Source organism: Prenolepis imparis, unplaced genomic scaffold (assembly GCF_030444845.1).
Source record: "Prenolepis imparis isolate NDT839.2.m4 unplaced genomic scaffold, iyPreImpa1.0 SCAF_1, whole genome shotgun sequence".
Lineage (NCBI taxonomy): Eukaryota > Metazoa > Arthropoda > Insecta > Hymenoptera > Formicidae > Prenolepis > Prenolepis imparis.
The window spans coordinates 9,433,863-9,448,730 of record NW_028141159.1 but is presented as its reverse complement, the minus strand read 5'-3'; the positions used below and the strand labels follow the sequence as shown (position 1 = coordinate 9,448,730).

The 14,868-nt window shown below is 39.3% G+C and overlaps 1 protein-coding gene and 1 long non-coding RNA gene across 4 annotated transcripts in view; one reads left to right on the top strand and one right to left on the bottom strand.

The window, feature by feature from the left end:
* Positions 1–14,868, top strand: part of LOC145944816 (uncharacterized) — a 394,708-nt gene that overhangs the window by 67,311 nt on the left and 312,529 nt on the right. For both annotated transcript variants that reach the window (XR_014426733.1, XR_014426734.1), the window contains exon 5: positions 13,014–14,434. This is a non-coding gene — a long non-coding RNA (uncharacterized LOC145944816). The remainder of the gene's footprint in view (positions 1–13,013; positions 14,435–14,868) is intronic.
* The window catches only part of Sli (slit guidance ligand), a 329,787-nt gene that overhangs the window by 61,842 nt on the left and 253,077 nt on the right, over positions 1–14,868 (bottom strand). The gene's annotated exons all lie outside the window — the stretch shown is intronic.

The window sequence follows — 14,868 nt, the reverse complement described above, 5'->3', positions numbered from 1 at the left end:
GTATAAATAAAAACATACAAAAGTGTATAAAAACAAGCTTCGCACACACCTTTCGAAAGAAAATGTTTGTTCCATTGATATAAAACTCGTTCTCCTATTTTTTAAAAATATTTTACTATTATGTTTTTCACATCTGAATATAAATATATTCCATGCCAGGTATAAATAAAATTAATGCTTTTAAGCTTTACTTTTATTTTTCTCAAAATAAACAAGATAAAATATACATATATTCACTACAGATTATGATATTAAATGTTAATCCTATTTAATGATTTAGGATGACAGTGGAAATTAATATTTTAATGTTATCCGAGAAGGAGCTTTTTATATATACTTAATGAATTATCTCATATATTAGATAAAAAAGACTGTCTCAGAAATATTATTTTATATTTTAGATATATTTTTATCATTAATTTTAATGCGATAACGATCGCATCTCGGATTGCCAGGTTAATTTTTCCACGCTTTTCGTAATCTAATGCAAGTTCTTTTCTTCGTAGCGAAAATACTCTGATCTTGTCTGTTCCGGTCAGAGGTAATCCGAGCGTTCTGAGAGATACGGAAGTCTGTCGGAGGAAACCAAAAGTCGATAGTTTCCGCGAGGTAACGTTTCCATGCACTCACCGTGTATTAACCGTTGGGTTATCGGGGCTGAAAGCGCGAGCTGCAATCGCGTAACCTCGAAATACTGGGATAGCACGTCGGCAATAAATGCCGGCTGCAATTATGGTCCGATAGGTCATATTTTTATTGATCTTCGCAAGCGCATTCGGTTGCTGACAATCGTTACGTTCGCCGCGTAATTCAGTGATTGCCATCGCGATATAATATGTCATCCGCGATCGCTAAAGCCAGGTGGATCCCACGTCCACTGGATTCATCTGGTAATGGACCGATTATCATAGCTACTTTCGATGGGAGAGCTCGTTGGGATTGATCTGTCACAATGGAGTCGATCGACGAGCAAATTCGCAGGGCGATTGATGCGCCCTTTGTTTCGTAATGCGCTCGCTATAGTAGCTGTCAGATTGTTGTAAATCAATGATAAGGGAGACTGCGAGCATCGAGTAATTATCTATTGCGCGACATTGCAAAGAGAATTTTATTGAACATGCTTGATGCCGTAATTTCTTGCGAATTGCATAGATCGTATATATAGCTGGAGTTGGACGCATGAAATAATTCAAGTGACAATGGAAAATAATAAGTAATAAGAAATTGACAAAATTTTGCTAAAACTTAGATATTTAAATCTTGGAAATTGAAAAGCTGCAAACAATTATGGGCTCTAATTTTTATTAACGAGTAATCGATATAAAATTTGTTATAAAAAAATCTGTCGAGAGCTAAAAAAATACATGATGGAAAAATCTATCAGAGAAAATCCGTAAGAAATAATTTCTGCTAAAAAATGTTCGTTCAAAATACGCGTTGCTATAAACGATGCGAATAAGTTGGCTATAGTAAGTTTCTTGCTCCTATAAAGACGAATGTGCGAGCCGAGATTTGAATACACATGAAGTATAAAACGAGCGTGAAAAGTTCGCGTCAAAGAGACTTTCCGCCCACGACCGGAATAAAACCGAGATTGCCGAAGGTGAACTCGTTCGATCGGTCGATCTGGCCGCGTACAAAGTACCATAGACTTTATTAAAACCGTTTTGTTCTCTTTAGACGAGGCCGTCAACGACGTTGGCAACGTTAACTTAATGCATTTTTCGTCTCCGAAAAATCAGATAAATACGTGCGAAGGTAGAACAAGGTGCCAGGTAAAATCGCGAGTTTATCGCGGATTTATGTCGAGCGATGATTTATTCGCTTGGCATAATAAACAGCTTGATTTAGTCGTACAATATACTAGTGATGGATGCATTAAATTCCACAAATTGTCACGATAAAAATGATATATGATTGCAAAAAATTAAGCTTACTTATAATTTATAATCTCGCTTTGTATAAGGTAACATTTCTTTGTACAAAACAAATATATAAATTCTATGCCAGAGACTTTAATGTATATGTATATGCATATGCATATATTATATATACTTTATAGTTTCATAGTTAATATAAATGCAAGTGTAATTTGAATTTTTTTTTTATAAACCCATCTTTAAATAAAACAGTGTTTATTTTGTTTTCAATGTTACTTGATGGATTTTAAAAATCATTCAAATTTCTTCAGGAAATTATATTAAAAGCGGAAAAGTGACTCGTCGATTCCGACGAACCTATTCTCGAGCTGAGAATAAGAAAACATTGGCATTACTTGCTCGAGAGGATTTAAGGGTAGAATGACGAGGGTTCGTGCTATAGGGTGCGAACTAACGCGAGAAAAGTGATAACGATATGTAGATCAGATCTTGGCTATCAGTTATCTTCTCCCCGATTATGTGCTATTCATCGAAGCGATAGCGCGATAAATTGTATTTAGACAAGCAGCTGACATTACGTATTCAAGTACCTGTGCTTTGTTTTACGACGGTATGGCAAGTCGATTAGTTTAAGTATTCGACAAATTTATTTTTAATAACGTTAATCTTCACGTAATGTCCGGTCAATATTGCAATAAAACTTAACTAAACTATACGGAACGCAATGACGGTGCGCGCAAATTTACTTTGTCAAACGATTTATCACGCCGGATAGTACGTTTACTCTGAAATTACTTTTTGAAAGCAACCGCGCAATTAATTACGGGAAATCGATCGCGAAGGCTATAGAAACCGCGGTAACTTACAAGTAAATTAACGATAGCTTTTGCAACAACTTTCTTTTGCTCAACTTCCCTCGCGCTGAAACACAATCTTCTATTGGCACGCGATGCAGAAATTAATTTAATTAAACATCGCAAAGAAAATGAATTGTGATACACTTACAAACTATAATTATACGGTTTCATAGGATTTCTCCCCCCCCCCCTCCTCCTCTCTCTCTCGGTCTCTCTCTGTCATGCTATATCATGGGGCAGCAACTAAAATGTGTAGATAATGGAAGGGGGGAGTCATGAGAACCGCTGCTTAAGTAATGAGTGTGGATAAAAGAGATTAGACGGTCGAGCGGTTCTGTACTTCGAAGGCATAACTAAGGTTTATTAACGGCCTCTCCTTCCTCTTCCACAACCGGGTTCCTTTCCACTCAGTTCATCGTACGATATTCATCTACCTTCTTCTCGCCGTCGTGGATGCTAAAACCGCTGCCGCTTCGTGCGACTTTTCGTCCTTTCTCGTTTCCGCCCGGCCTTTCTTTTATTTTTTCCCTTTGGCAGCCTCCGCTCTTAAAGGCCGGCCAACAAGATCGTTATATTACGACGGTGTCATCGGTTTCCGGGCATGTGCTAAAGCCGAGCGGAGCTGGGCAATTTCGATGCAGATTTTGCGAGCTTCTTTTGACATGCGGCATAAAAGGAGGCAAAGATCGCACGATAGTGCATCATGATTTACGACGAAGCTTGGTGCATCTTAGTGTTGGATAGTTTTAGCTACTCCGAATTTCGTGTATAAATATATAGATAGAGATATACTGATATAGATAATTCGTTCTTCCGACTTAGCAAAAGAATTAAATTTTTAATGATTATAATATATATGAAATACGATTTAATATAAAGACAGAGAGAGAAAAATATACCTATACTATATTTTATACAAACTAATAACAAATATTACATAAAAATGAAAGGGTTAAAGAATAGAATATCTCACTTCCTCAAGTAGTTTGAAATTATTTCTGAATAAATACAATGATACGATAATATTCAAATACACTTCGGTTTTTACCGAAACGATAAATCTAGTTATACGCAAGATTTATTGTATACATATATCAGAAGTTATGCATATAATGAAGTTTATGCATCTCTAATCATCTATAATATATATCACTGTGATGGTATAAAGTAGGATAAAAGAGAAGCACGATAATCGGATCTTGAAACGTCATATGTTGATAGGGAGACCGGAATCATATCTCGGGAGACCGGATTACGTCTATGCGTAACAAGTAGTCGATGCGTGACTGCCATCCCGGTTGTGCTATTGTGATGCGAAAGATTCTGATGCACGTAAGCAGAAAGGTGCACCTGCCAGGTAAAAGGGAATCGTTGCCGAGCGAGGCCGAGGGCTAGCCCGTCTAACCGGTACTGCTCTGTAAAATTCTCAACTATGCACTTAGTACGGACGGACGATCTATAGGGCGGTTTAAAATAAATTGCCGGCGCAGAAGGGATCCAGACACGTCGCATCACACGATTTCTATTCTCTGATATTTTTTTATTTTTTTTTTATTTGCTTAATCGTAAAAAATGTGAAAAAAGTTTATATTTTCCTCAGGCGAACCTGAGGATTTCACGTATATTGAGGCAGTCAGGTCAGACATCTTGAAGTAAACGATAGCGTCGGTGAACAAAGACTTCTCGAGACGATTTTAATCACTTTTTAGATTACTTTGTCGAAGGAGTTCAAGAAAACTTGTTAGCGACTAAAGTATGAAATTTAATTTGATATCACTCAATAACACAAGTTTCATATTTTTGATATATATCAGATCAAAGCGTTTATTCTTGAAAATTGCTTTAGAATAATGAAATAAATCAACAGTTCAGATCAATACGACAGAGAGTAAAATAAAATAACAAATCAGCAAAGTAAATAATTGTTCTTTAAAAAATTCTTTCGAGCCTATGGTGTGGATATTTCAGTTTCCTTAATTAGCGTCTTCACCGTAGTTTATCGCAATACCACTTCGCTGTTTGCTCAATTCATCAGGTTAAAAAATATTTGAGGAAAGCGTTAGGCCGTGATCAATCGCTTTCGTTTATAAACGTCCACCGGTAATTTCTACTTCTCAGACGCAGACGTCGTTTCGTCAAAAATACGCGTCTGCAAACTTTGTGAAGTGTTTCCCACGGCATTCGAGCTCGTATTATTAATGCGCAAAGAACAGAAGTAAACGAAAGGAACGCGGTAAAAACCAGCTGAAACTCTTGACGTGAAACGCTAAAACATATTCACCAGTTATCATCATTCGGGGGGGCGTTTTGTACACGCGGAATCTCAGATTGGATTAATTCGGATACCGGCGAATATAACTGAAAGAGAAATTGTGCCCGGACCAGCGGGGGGGTGGTCGTCTTATTTTCTTATCGATGTCCCGTAGTCTCCCATTCAAAGGAGTTAACGGAAACCGCGTGCAAGCAGACGGAAAAGATTGTCTTGAATGAACGCCATCCTCTCTCGTTGCCCGCAACCGATGGAGCGCCAACGCGCCAGGTTTGCGTTTGTAATTAAATATTTGCCGGCGGTTAATTGAGTCGCGCTGTGCTTTTATTCCAATTTCCGGTTTAAATGAAACGGCACGACCATCCGTGGCGCGCAGACGAGTTCTATCGGGTGTCCTGTACTTCTCTTACTAAGGCTGCGTAATTAAGTTAAAAAATTCGCGGGGCAAAAGTAGACAAAGCTACTTTAGTGCCAACATATTCTGAATCTATTTTAGAAATTTTTACATTTTTACATTTTTACATTTGTTAGCAAAATTGTAATTCTATAAAATCTGTAATTATATGAATAATATTATAAGCTATATAAATTAGCCATCAATTTCATTCACGTATTAGCAGCGTAGCCGAGAATTGCGAAATGTCAGAAATCTTAATTGATATAATTTGTTATTTGGCATAAATTTTAAAATATTCAGAGGACAAATTTATCATTGTCGCATTAATGTTAAGTTATATGAAATATCTTGGAAAACAATTATTATTTATGTCTTTTTCTCTCTTTTTCTCTCTCGTTGTTTGCTCGCTCTCTCTCTCAGACATATTAAAGCTGATTCGTACAATTCGAACAAATGTTTGTTTCGAAGAACTAAATCTTCTCAAGCGAATCTGGCTGAATTCTGGCTAACGTGGTCAAACACACGCTGTAACTCACACAGAATCGTATAGTAACGTGAAATTACTTGGAGATCAACGAATCTTGACGTACCCGGACGTTGTGAAGCTAACTCGTGCAGCGAAATAGCGTTTGTTTCGAAGAACTAAACGTTTCAAGCGGATACGGATGCTTTTGCGGTCGAACAAGCTGTAACTCGCTCAGAACCGTTAATTGACGCGAAATAACTCGGACGTTAATTCACGCCTAGTCGCATTGAAGTTACTTCATACAACGAAAGCAGAATTTTTGTTTTGAACAATTTTCTTTTACGACAAAGTTTTATTTATGTATATTATATTTTTTATTATTATTAGAATTTTTAATTTTTATTCGATTTTATTTATATCTTGTAATTTTTAATAAATATTTCGAAAGATTCGGAATCTTGTGAGATATATAAAATATAGTGCTAGAATATTTAAAGAGAGATTTGCAATACAACTATCGGAGAAACCCTCACATTATTGCAAACGATCGCAAACAGAATCCAGCTCTGCCATAAATCCTGATTCGTGTCGATTCACTCGAGATCGCGGAGTCGCATGCCACGTATCTTGGACGATCTCTCTCACGGGACCTAACGTTCGATCGATATGTGCGATCGTGACGTATACGTGAAGCGGGCATGTCGGATGCAATCTCATCGTCGGATGCAGGTATAATTTGCAAAGCGCGCGCCTTATTGTGATATCTCAATAAGGCCGACCGGACCCGTCATTATCTCGACGAGCCATTCTCTCGGCACTTGTGTGCATGTGTGCATGTGCAACGAGACCGGATCTCCGCGCCGCGAGATAGACGCGATCAACGTCGAGTCAAATACGCTCGCGGAAGCTGCAAGCACGTGTGTGTAAAAACGCGAACGTCCGCGCTACCGTGTAACACGTTGCAGCTTGCGAGAGGAGAGAAAGACGCATGGCTCGCGGCCGTTTTAAACGTGTTTGCTATTAGATACGCCGCGCTGGCGACCTCCTCCTCGCCGAGGCTTCTGCGAATAAAGCGACGAGAGTGCTTTTACTTAGGCTAAAGGCGAGATAAATGCTCGATGCCGCACGTGTGAATACATTTAATTAAGGAGGTTGGTCACGGTCGAGTGCGAGCGACACGCGGATTATCTTTTATACGACGTACAGCATGTCACGTGTATGCAAGATATGAAGACGTACTGCAGGGTACGCAATAAGCTCTTGTAAATTAAATCGACTGATGTTACGATGAGTTACATGAGATGACGCGCAATGCGATCGATAACTTAATTTCTATATAGGGAGATATCTCTCTTTTTCTTTAAAAAATAAATATATATAATAATTGTCTGTAAATTGTGATAACACATGTTCTCCTGCAATAGAAATGGAATAACGCACAGTAAGAGAACGCGCGTTTAATTTTTCAGATGGATAATGCAGGTTCCCATTACTTTCGTATTCACCCTAAGCGATCCATTAACGCGACCGGAAAAACGGTGCATTTGCCGGCATTAATAACGAAAAGCGATGTACCGCAGAGTGGTTCTTACGCCGTTATCGGAACAACTCGATGTCTCCGAATAAAACAATTCGCAGTGTGCATCGACAAACGTGCACTCGGACAAAAAAAAAAGGTAATATCCGCGCGCGCTTTTGCGGCTATCTGCGAATTAAAGTATTATGAGCTGCGACATCAAAGCGAAAACTGTAATTTCATAAAAACCCCCTTCGGACTCTGTGCGCTACATCGTTGTAACGGTAAATCGCGTCGAAGTAATTGTGCGGAAAAGTGAAAAAAAAAAAAAGAAAAAGAAAAAAGAAAGAAGGAGAGATGGAGGAGGCGGAAGAGAAGGAGAGGACGCGTATTCGCGACGATAATTAACGGCTGTTGCGACGTGCAGTCATTTTAACAAATCTCTACGACCGTAACGACCTCATCAACTCCGTTGACGCGCTAACTCGGCGTTATCGCGAAAACTCGGCCGCGCCGGCAATTGCTGTTTCATGCATAGCGAAGCGCGTGGAACCGTGGACCGCAAACAGCAAACATTTTCGTCGTTCTAATGTCGTATAATCTGCAATTTGATATTGCGTCATGTGTACCGGCACGCGTTGCATGCGGCTGCTGCTTTCAATTCGCCGACAATTCTCGCGATAATATCGCTACGGAATAAGCAGGCGGATGAGCAGCCCTGGGTAGAGACGGGGAGAGAAGCGTAATTAGCGATTAGTTAATAGCAGGGTTATTGCGGTAATCGATGTAGCTGAGACTAGGGACGAATAGAAGATGTTACTTCGAGAGATAATTTTAGAGATCTGCTTTTAATGCTCTAAATGATATATAAGAATAAGAAATGAAGAATAAGACATCTTAAAGTGTTTTAGACATTTGACAGAGAGTGACAAATTAAATTACACCGTGTGTGATGTGTGAATTATTTCGCGGTTTCCTTTAATTTAATTGTAGAATATATTCTCCATCTTCATATTTTTTAAATTTATATTATCTTTTATTCTCTTTAATAACTTACACGCATGTTCTCCAATTCGATGTGGAACTTCGAGAATATCTTTCTCATCATTTTCGAACCGGAGCATAGCATCATCGCTTGCAGTTCCGCGAAATCTCGAGTCCCACGCGACGTAGGTCGTCTCTCGCGATGGAGATATTTCCATCAGTCGAGGGTAATTTCCCTTGTTCTCATGGTGCACGTCGAGAAGCACGTGCAGACGTCACGCCGGAGGATCGCGCACATGCCGTCTCATACTTTTGCCCCGGACTTATGTATAAGGGCGCACGTAAATGCGGCAAATTGCTCGTAAAACGTGCCGAGTGTGTTAATTCGCCCAATAACGTCGAAGTAAATACGGAATTACTTTTCCAGCATAAGTAATACAGACGCGGCCGGGCGCGTCCCGTTAAGAAAGCCGTCGGAATACGGTTGACTAATTAAAATGCAAGGACGAGATGCTATTCACGACCGATGTCCGTCTCTTTGAATGCAACGCGAAACATTAATGAGACGGCTGAAAATAGTTAAATGTCGCTATGCATGGTTAAATTTCGTCTCAAGGAACTCGTAATTTTTTTTAATGAAGACGCGAGGACGTATTTCAAGTCGAGTCGTATTCAAAATTATCGAATAATTTCTGGCAATTATTTACTCCGTTGAAAACATTCTAAAACAAAATTAATTATTAATTTGAATTGACTTATTGGTATTTTTTTAAACTTAAACTTTTTAATTTTTCTAGTGATTAAAATTGTTCGTATATTAATGAAAGAAGATATAATGTCGAACTAATCTATGATATGTTTTTATGCATCATGCTTGACAATTAAAACAGATTCTCTAATACATATATAATCGCGCATTCCGAGGACAGGAGTGAGAAATAGCGAAAGAAGGATATGTTGAAAATAAAAACTGGGTACTGAAACTGACGTTTATGACGCGTATATTCAACCCTTGATATATAATGTTGTCGTAAAAAAAACTGCAAAGCCGCGTAAAATCCACGCGTCAGTTTTCGGAACGAGAAAGTTTTAATCCCCGCCACAATTAAAGCCCGATCGATGTGTTGATCCTTCGGTGATCAAATTGCACATCGCAGAAAGCGATTTTCTGCAATCGACATTCGATGTCCACGGTTGGGAAGCTTTGACGTTAAAAAATTATTGCAATCCATATATAATACAACTGCGTATGCGGCTGTAACGACGCATCGTGTTATTTTATTGAATGTGTTGTACATAATCCGTATAACATAATCCGACGCATTTCATTAATCTTTAGAATAATTGACTAATGGACAAATATTTTTATTTTCATAAGTCTCATATAATATACACATGTATGTATGCAGGGATAATCAGCTTTTCCAAAAATTCGTATACCTTTCTTTTTTTTACATTTCGCGTATTCTTTTTCTTTATGGTTAAATAAAAAATGTATATACTATATAATTTAAACGTAATTATATATACAAAAGTTTTGCACGGCCAAAGAGTTAATTGCCGTAATGCCCGTGTATTATCGAATTTCAGAGACACACGCGAAAATATCAACTGCCGCGTAGAAATAAATTACCTGGCAACGCAGTTTTTCGTTTTTATCTCCGCACTTGACACCGTACGTGACTCGCCAAGTTTGTCGACCTTTATCTCGTTTTATTTCACGTGTCGCTGTACGTGTTAAAATCGTGGCCCGTCGGACGGGGAAGTCAGGTCGCGGCGAAAAAAAGTTTGATGGGGAGAGAGAAAAAAAATGCGGAAGGGTAGATACAAGCTGCGTGGAATCCTCGATGAGTATCGCGAAGCACATCGCAATATCGGAACGAAATCATATGCATGTTGAGAATCATACGAGTCATCGTCGATCAGGCGTGTCTTTAAGAGCGATAATTTTCAATAATAAATAATTGTTCGATAATGCCACGCTCGCTAATTGCCTTGTCTTGCAAGGCGAACACAATCTCGTGAATCTCTCGAACTATTCGTATCTCTTAAAGGTATATTTAAACGGAACGATATTTCATCGATATTGTGCAATATAGCGAGAGCCATATGTAACTCTCGCAGTTTAAAAATTTCATATCGTGTCGTATCTTATATACATATACCAGGGCTTGCGTGGCATTAACATAAATTACATCTCTCGCGATGCAACGAACAAGGCAAAGTCGTTTCGCGGATACAAGATTTAATCAATCGATGGGACCCGCCTCTCTGTCACCGGAATCGATCAAAAAGTCATTTTCGACGGTGATTACGACGACACATCCTTTAATTATCCACAAGCGACTTCGGTGCGGGACTTGCTGCCAAAAAGAAGGCGAACTTTTACGCGAAGCGTATTATCCATTCAGGCCGCACAAGGGTCGTTTCCTGTTGAAATCACTATCTATCACCGAATCAATTAGCGACTTCTCGATTACCCACCGACTCATCGTTCGACGGCCGTGGCAAAATTATGCGATGGATCGATGATCGAACGATGAGTCGTCGCACACGAAGTCGAATTTACGAGCGGGACGTGTTTGATTTATGGGACGGCGTTCTTGGTTGATCTACGATCGATCTACGAGAGAAAGGTAGCGGTCACAGACAACGCAGTACACGAAGTTAATCGTTATTCTTGTCCGTGAAGCTACGCCGATAATTAATAGCCAATCAGCGGGCGTGTTGAGCTGAATGTTAAGTAGAAACGCGCCGCCGCCGCCGCTTCCTGGATTCGCTCGTGGTCAGCACAAATGACATCAATATCGATAACGATATCCGTATCCGAAAATCGCCGATCGGGCAACATCGCGCCGTTTTGGCGCTCGGTGACTCTGTGTGCAAAAATCGAATAAAAATAATCGCGCGTGATATCGTCGCGCGCGTTGCCAGAATAATATTTTTGCGCCCTCATGGCTCCGGTATAACAACTTGTATTCGCGAGTTTATTTGCAAAAACGCGGCGGAGATAAAATTCATACATATATTCCCGGTATACGGATCGGCCTTCGCGTTCTGCCTGCATTATAACTAAATTCCATGAAATAATTAAATTTATACAAGTTTGTTAATTGATGCGTTATGTAACGCATCGTCCAAAGTTAAAAAGGCCGGCGCATGTAATCATTCTTCAAACTTTATTTACATTTTTCAATATCCTCAATGTTTGTCCAATTTTTTCACGCTATAAATTGCAGACTAAATATATTCGAAAGCAAAGGTTCTTTCCGAAATTACATCGTATTAAAAAATCTAAAGGTATATATATTTCATCCTAAAGATTTAATATGCGCCATCGCCTGAAAAATTAAAATTTCAAAATAAGCTTCTCCACAATCTAAATTGAAATTAAGCCGCTCGATTTATAATCTCTTATACTAATACCATATTCCGCTATATTGCTTCATAATTTCAAGCGAGCAGCTTCGTGAATATAATCATTGATTTTGATTTCGCGTCACGTCATATGGCTCCATCTCAACTATATGGTTGATGTAATCTACCAAGTTGAGCTATTTGGGCCACAGCGGTATCTGAGAGAATATCTGAAGGGCTCACGTCGCATCAAGGTCCCCGGGTGTCAGCAGGAGCTTTTTCGGAGGTGGAATGTGTCGTTATCGCGACGATCCCTTGGAGATTTTAGCATTTTGTCAAGATACGGCTGGGCTCACGTCGCTCTTTTGCACGACTCGCTATTTACGCGGCGTCTCGCGACAATAGTGCAGTAACGACAAGATGCACCGCGACTGCATACTGCGGAGCGCATAGAAGCGCTCAGAGAGCAGGGAAAAATTCTCAACGAGACTAAATGTACGTAATGTACGACGCAAATAATTTCAATGTGCACGGAACGTCTTTTCTTTTATACACAGCTACCTCTCTCTCTTCTCTGTCTTATTTTCCTCCGTATTATTTTTCGCGTGGTGACTCTATTACGTATGTATATACCTTGGTAACCATACCGTCGACGATGCGAGTGTTGCACTGTTCAGGACTCTCGCCTCGATGCGCCAGATACAGAGATACTGCGATATTATTCAGCGATATGATGATGCACCGGGCATCCGTGGGACGGTCCATCGGGAATCATAGCGCACGAGCTTATGAAATTACGGGCTGTCTTGGCCGCTTTCGAGAATCCGATTTGTATTTTCTCGCATATCATTATTTAACTTTGCAATATTATTGCACTTTGTTAACAGCAACGATCAAATCGTGGACAGGGGATCGATATATTAAAAATTAAAAAGATGAAGAACTTTGTTCGAAATATTAAACTTTGTTGGAAATTGTCATTCTTTTCTGTTCAATCCTTAGAAAGCTTATTTTCCATAAAGGATTGCATTCGTTTTATGCAATTATTTATGAATTAATTTTTTATTATAAAATATTATGCGTTGTAAAATAACTAATGTTATTTTATTTACTACCTCTATTTAGAAAATAACAATTAAGAATAAATAAATAAATTTTTCAAAATTTGGAAAAAGAATTAATTATATCATCTTATTATAATAATTATATTTTATTATGAATGTGTGTGTGTAAACTTTTATATACGTATATATTTAAGTATATATATATATTTTTTTTTTGTTACAGGTAGCATTGTTGATAAGCTACGCGCGAGTTTGCTGCATGTGACGAGCCGCGAGTGTCGAATTTAGCGATGAACGAACGTCTCGATCAACCCATTGGATTACGCGGTCGGGCATCCGCGATTATTTAAAATCGGCGTTCGTCGCTTCGAGTGTTTGTCGTGAGACGTTTCTCCGAACACGTATTTCGCGCAATTTATGATAAATTTCGCGACTACCTGTCGCGTGTGACGAGCCGCGAGTGTCGAATTTAGCGACGAACGAACGTCTCGATCTATCCATTGGATTACGCGGTCGGGCATCCGCGATTATTTAAAATCGTCGTTCGTCGCTTTACGAGTTCGAGTGTTTGTCGTGAGACGTTTCTCCAAACACGTATTTCGCGCAATTTATGATAAATGTCGCGGCTACTTGCCGCGTGTGACGAGCCGCGAGTGTCGAATTTAGCGACGAACGAACGTCTCGATCTACCCATTGGATTACGCGGTCGGGCATCCGCGATTATTTAAAATCGTCGTTCGTCGCTTTACGAGTTCGAGTGTTTGTCGTGAGACGTTTCTCCAAACACGTATTTCGCGCAATTTATGATAAATGTCGCGGCTACTTGCCGCGTGTGACGAGCCGCGAGTGTCGAATTTAGCGACGAACGAACGTCTCGATCTACCCATTGGATTACGCGGTCGGGCATCCGCGATTATTTAAAATCGTCGTTCGTCGCTTTACGAGTTCGAGTGTTTGTCGTGAGACGTTTCTCCAAACACGTATTTCGCGCAATTTATGATAAATGTCGCGGCTACTTGCCGCGTGTGACGAGTCGCGAGTGTCGAATTTAGCGACGAACGAACGTCTCGATCTACCCATTGGATTACGCGGTCGGGCATCCGCGATTATTTAAAATCGGCGTTCGTCGCTTCGAGTGTTTGTCGTGAGACGTTTCTCCGAACACGTATTTCGCGCAATTTATGATAAATTTCGCGGCTACCTGTCGCGTGTGACGAGCCGCGAGTGTCGAATTTAGCGACGAACGAACGTCTCGATCTACCCATTGGATTACGCGGTCGGGCATCCGCGATTATTTAAAATCGTCGTTCGTCGCTTTACGAGTTCGAGTGTTTGTCGTGAGACGTTTCTCCAAACACGTATTTCGCGCAATTTATGATAAATGTCGCGGCTACTTGCCGCGTGTGACGAGTCGCGAGTGTCGAATTTAGCGACGAACGAACGTCTCGATCTACCCATTGGATTACGCGGTCGGGCATCCGCGATTATTTAAAATCGGCGTTCGTCGCTTCGCGAGTTCGAGTGTTTGTCGTGAGACGTTTCTCCAAACACGTATTTTTCGCAGTTTGTGATAAGTGTATCTTCTAATGATATCTTCCAACATCGCGGGATGGATTCACGAGACGGCGATGCATCGCGCGACCGGTGAGTCTTTTATTTGTTTTAGTTACAGGTTTTTGAGCTACCAAGAGAGCATTAGATCTCTAATATATAATATATTGAGTTTAATAATTTATATAAACTTAATAAAAATATGATTTGTTATTTTCAATAGTTTTACTATTGAAGATAAACCAGAACTCATTATTTACGAGTTTTCACGAAATTATTCGCCAGCTTCAGGCACATTATTATTTTAAAATTTAAATAGCAAATTAACGTTTTATTAATATTTTTTGATAGAAATTAACTGATAATAAAGCGTTATTTGGTAATTAAATTTTAAAATAATAATATGTTGAAAATATTAAAATAGTAATATATTTTAAATTTATGTTATAATATCTTTTCTGCGATTAATATTTTTTGACAGAAATCAGCTAATAATTGTCAAAAATATTAATCGAATTGAAAGTATT